Source organism: Tursiops truncatus, chromosome 3 (genome assembly GCF_011762595.2).
Source record: "Tursiops truncatus isolate mTurTru1 chromosome 3, mTurTru1.mat.Y, whole genome shotgun sequence".
Lineage (NCBI taxonomy): Eukaryota > Metazoa > Chordata > Mammalia > Artiodactyla > Delphinidae > Tursiops > Tursiops truncatus.
In genome coordinates, this window is record NC_047036.1 from 115918442 (window position 1) to 115924470 (window position 6029).

Below are 6029 nucleotides of genomic sequence, written 5' to 3' on the forward strand. Positions count from 1 at the left end.
TATATTTGTCAGTTGTGGTTTTTATTCACTGTTACACTTTTTGCATGCTTTAACATTATTACATTTTTAATTTAGAGTGTTCTAAAGACTGCTACTAAAGATCTGAGTTTTAAAGCTTTTAGTGCTGGTGGATTTCTTGTTCCTGTTACATAACTGAAAATGGGACTCTTCATAGTTTTTGTTTTTTTGGTTTTTTCTTCATAGTTTTTTAAAACCTTGGAGTTTTAAGACATTACGGGTGAGGAAATGGTAAAAGCTCATGTTTAGACATGTCTAAGTATTTAACGATAAAATTGGAAGTAACATGGAATAACAAGAATTGGTTTTACCAGCCTTTCAAAGTTGTTGGGATTATAGGTATAAGAAATTATTGTCAAACAAATTTTTAATTAAAAAAAATAAGAATTTAAGGGATTCTCTTTGAAACTCTTAGGTCCAAGTGTATTAAAGGATATATCAAATAGTTGAAAGAAATATTATGATCTACCACTGAGGGGCAGATGACACTTTTTTAAATGTAACATGCACAAAAAATCCTTGCCAGTTTACTTCTGTAGTTTAATTTTGGCCTTTACTAATTACCTGCTTTTGTTTAACTCCAACTTTTAACTAACAGCAGCTACACAAAGCATTTTGTGTACACAAATCAAGGAATCCCTTGATTGTTTTCTGTCAATGATAACTTTTTTCATAGATCCTACTTTGTTAGATATACCAAGTTGGAGAAAAGAATGTTTAATATCTTCATTTGATAGCATTTGAAAGCAGAAATTCTCATAAATTGCTAGTGATTAATAAATCTGTAACAGCTATTTCCCAGATTACGGCAAACCTTTATTTAAGAGGAATGTTTCCACTTTAACCAGCTATAAAGTTGAAAATTTTCCCACCACCATTTTAGTTTTTAGTTTAATCTGCTGTTAATCCTGGGTAAAGGAAACTTTTTTTTTTTTCCCGCGGTACGCTGGCCTCACTGTTGTGGCCTCTCCCGTTGCGGAGCACAGGCTCCGGACGCGCAGGCTCAGCGGCCATGGCTCACGGGCCCAGCCGCTCTGCGGCATGTGGGATCTTCCCGGACCGGGGCGCAAACCTGTGTCCCTTGCATCGGCAGGCGGACTCTCAACCACTGCGCCACCAGGGAAGCCCGAAGGAAACTTTTGTAAACACCTTCATGTTTGTTTTACAGTTTTAACCGATTGTTGATAAATTTGGCATATGAGAGTGATCCTGGTAAGGCTTGAGTTGGCTAGCTGTAGTATTGTGTATCTTAAAAATAATTTTAAGATTTTATTAATGAGGAAGGTGAATTTCTGGCTATAGAGTACACCAGGAGGTACCTCCTCTAGAAAATGGTATGATTGCAAGGACCTTTTAAAGGTTATATCCTTTCTCTGAATTCTTTTACCCCTTAGGGTGATGGGGACAAGTAAAGGATGTATACCCTATTAAGTATTATGGTGGCATTAAGTTTATAAAAGGGGAAGGGTACACATATTTATGCCTCACCTTGTTCACAGTGCATTTTTGGTGGCTTTGACCTGTAAAAACATCATGAATAAAAATTGTGACAAAAGAGGCTCACGGTATGTAGTAGAAATCTGTAGAAACACTACAGATTATATTTTTAAATCAAATTAGTAACAAAATTGATATAGACAGTTTGGTTAGGATAATATGCACTAGGGCTAGGAGTGAGTAGCTCTGTACTCTTCTGTATTGGTCTCCATCACAGAAAATGGCCTAGGATAGCTGAAAGCTCAAAGTATTGAATGGTTACGCATTTGAGATTATATTCCCTTGACAAGGACCTTGAGCTGTTTGTTGAGCTGGAGTGCCTCTCCAGTCTGATGCAGGTCCTTTGACTGTCATGGGTAAGACCAAGATTCTTATCCAACATGGTATGTAAACAAAATGGTTCTGTGAATTCTTTTCCTTTAGTGGTTCTCAAATGTTAGCATGCATCAGAATTACCCGGAAGCTTCATTTAAACATTGCTGGGCCCTGTTCTTAGAATTTCTGATTTGCTAGGTGTAGGGTGGGTGTTAATAATTATCCATCTTTCAAGTTACCAGGTGATGTTGATGTCAAGGATAGAGGCCACACTTTGATTGGTTTACCTGTAGCTGAAGTGTTACTGCTAGGCAGTTGTAATCAAACACCTGGTTTAGATAACTGTTGCTTGAAGTACTGGTTTTGCTACCATTAAAAACTGAAAATAAGGGGAATGTTGGAAAATAATCATTATTTGGGGGCACTCGCAAAGCATTTTTTAAAGAGCCGTTAATGGGAGACACCCACTTCAGAGCCCTAGATACTGCTTTCCCAAGTCAACCCTTTGTCTTTTGCTTGGAACATTAATAAAATCTTGAACAGCTAATTTACTGAAGTTTCAAGTGAATGGCAAAATGGAAGTAGGTACCTCTCATCACTCCATGTATAATTTGCTGAATTATAAACTTTATAGTTGACACAGGCTAGAGCTCAGTTAAGGTACTAGTTAATTTGGAAAAGTTCTGAGGGAGAGGACTGTCAGGTAATACATGATTAATTTTTAAAAGGCTATATTAATACTTTTAAAAGGCTTTATCTTAAGACGTTTTAGTCCTGGCCTTCCCTTGAAATTACAGTTCTTGCCTTAGATTTATAATTTCCATACAGTTTAAGAATTCTGCAAAGTCACATGTACAGTAGAGAATGGGAAAATTGAAAGGCAGTATGTTACATGTAGTAGAGAAATGTCAAACGTATCCATGACAATAGCATTTGTAAACTTCGGGTGAAAATTGCTGCCATTAGATACAAGTTTAATGATCTTTGAACCATCTTGTCATTGTGCTTCATACATGGCAGCATTGATGTATTGGTTCTGAGGACCTGATCCAAATGGATATACCAAGAGCAGCAGGAATGTCCTACCTTTGACAAGGACAAAATACTGAAGTTTCAGTCATTGCACCTGACTATCAAAAGTAGGGCCAATTTCTATTTGCTCTATTAGCAACCTTGCTAGGGTTGTTAAATCACAGCTACTTCCTTGGCAACTACTACCAACTATGTTCTTGATATATGTCCCCCCCCTTTTTTTCCTACACTTTGTATCAAGTTAAGCCCTAGTTCATGCTCTGTGTGCACTCTATTTTGTGGTATGAAAACCTGTGGAAAGGAATTGGAGTTTAAATGATTCTTGGTGTAATGGATGGTGAAACTTTAGTGAAGACCTAACTGATTTTCCTGATGGTGGCTGCTTCTGCTCGCAAGTACAAGGTGTGTTTCTGACCCATCTCATTTTAAGTAGCTGGGCTGTGCAAAACCAGCAAGGATGGGCTTGGCTCAGACTGGAAAAGAATTTTTTCTTCCTCATATCACCCTTCTGCAAAAACCTTTGCTTATTTTACATTTACAACTTTATACAAATTTGATCCTCTTTTTAGGATAGTTTTTTGTTTGTTTGTTTGTTTTGCGGTACGCGGGCCTCTCACTGTTGTGGCCTCTCCCGTTGTGGAGCACAGGCTCCGGACGCGCAGGCTCAGCGGCCATGGCTCACGGGCATAGCCGTTCCGCGGCATGTAGGATCTTCCCGGGCCAGGGCACGAACCCGTGTCCCCTGCATCGACAGGCGGACTCTCAATCACTGTGCCACCAGGAAGCCCATAGGACAGTTTTGTTTTTAAATACACAAAATTTACCATCTTAGCCTTTTTTTTTTTTTTTTTTTTTTTTTTTTTGGATAGGTCAGGAAGTGGATTTATTTAGAGAGAAACACTCCACAGAGTGTGGGCCATCTCAGAAGGAGAGAAAGGCCAGTCATTTTTTAATAACTTGCTTTACTCTGTTAATACCATAATTCACTTAACCAATTCCCTATTGATAGGCTTTTCAGTTTCTTGGTTGTTTATAACATAGCTATGAATACCCTTACGTATCTATATATATGTCCGATTTCTTCCCCATACATGGAGTGTTTGAGTCAGAGGATTTACACGTTCTACATTTTGATAATTCGGGGAGAGTGGGAACCTGTTCATAGCCATCCTATGCCTTCATAACCATCCTCTCCTGATTCCTACTTCACCTTCCATCTCAAGTTAGAATTGTTAGTGCCTGAGACGGTTGAATGTCTGAAGCATTTTAAAACTGCACCTCTGATGGTTCCATTGCAGTGTCTTTCCTCATCATTGGCAAACTTATTAGCCTTCATTATTGTGATAGTGTTTTCCATTCATAGACCATCACCACCATCCAGGCATAGCATAAAAACATGACAGTACCCTGGGCCCATCAGGCTTTCTCAGCTACAATGGTGAACTCACAGTGAGCTGGGAATTGAGATCTATAGCCCCTTTGTGTGAGAAAAACAACATAAGCCTTTGAATGGTTCAGATTAAAATAAGCCAGGATTTAGCAAAGATTATTTTTCAACATAACTTACATGGGTTGTGTTAATAAGTTCCATTTATCTCCATGATTAGCTTTTAAGATTGCCAGAGTCATCTACAGATTAAACTACCTATTTTGATTTTGTTCTCCCTCCTGTTCATGCCTCTTCTAGCCTCGAGTTGATAGTTCCGGGTTCCTTGAATGAATCATGCTCCACAGACCAGTAAAACAGCACCATCTTTCCAGAGCTGTTGGCTCAGCAGGCAAGAAAGCCAAGCCCTTCCAGTTTTAGGATACAGATCTGCAAATGTGGCCAAAGTGGTTGACCAAGGGACAACTGCCAAACTTTCTTTGGAGCTTTGGGTGACTCAAAGCAGTTTTGTTTTTTTTTTTTTTGCGGTACGCGGGCCTCTCACTGTTGTGGCCTCTCCCGTTGCGGAGCACAGGCTCCGGACGCGCAGGCTCAGCGGCCATGGCTCACGGGCCCAGCCGCTCCGCGGCATGTGGGATCTTCCCGGACCGGGGCACGAACCCGTGTCCCCTGCATCGGCAGGCGGACTCTCAATCACTGTGCCACCAGGGAAGCCCCAAAGCAGATTTTTAATCAGTGAAATGGCCCTAGAGAGAAGCCCTCGCTTGGATTCAAGAGTTTCATGGAGGGAACTTTTTTTTTCTTTAGTTTTAGCAGTTATAAAAGCTTGTGGTTTTTTAAAGATTCAAGTTGTACAAGAGAGTAAAAAGATAAATCTCAGTCCCTCATTTTACTTCCCCAAGGGGAAGAAGTTAGAAGTTTTTGTGTGTCCCCTGTCAAATACAATGTATATTCGGAATTTTCTTACACATACTATACACTGTAGCTTGATTAGCATCACTAAAAATATATTGGGACTTGCCAGTGATGAAGCAAGGAAGAACGGATTAGAGTAAAGTGTGCGGGGCAGCCCATCCAAGATATGGACGAGGAAATTCTTGGACCCTTAGGTCTCACCCTTCTATCTTACCTCTGGACAGAGTATTTCCTCCCTTAGCCTGGGCACCATATATATATCGGTAATTTGCGCCTGTGTGTTAAGATCTAGCTTCAAAAAGTGTGTTCCTGAACGTGTATGAGTGCAGGTGCTTGTAGATCAGTTAACATGCCTCTGTGAATTTGTCTTAGTTTATTATTTCTGTGTTATGTTTCTGTGTCAGGATCTCTGGATATGGTTTGGTACATGTCACTCGTAGTGTGACGCTGTGTATCACGTTTGGTGTGTGTTCCTGGGTGTGTGAGTGCGCTGTCGTTATCTAGATGTTCCTATTTGATGTCAGTGTGTTTGAGGTAACGGTTGCGGTGTGAATAGTCCACGTCTGTGTATCCTTTCTGGGTCTCCTTCCCAGCTCCCCCACTCACTGCATCCCATCATTCTTGAAGGATGGGCGGTTGTGGGGACACTGGCCCAGCTCCACTTCGGTTTTCCTGAGAGAACACGACAGGACTCCCACTGTTCCCCGCGGCCGCCAGGGTACGCCGGAAAGGCCGTTGCGCATGCACATGTGTGCAGCTTGGGCGACGAGAACTTTGAGGTCGCCCTTTCTCTCCCGCGCGCTCTCTGGCGGCCTCGGAGGGCAACGATGACAAAACGAGAGGCGGAGCCGGCGGCGACGGCGGA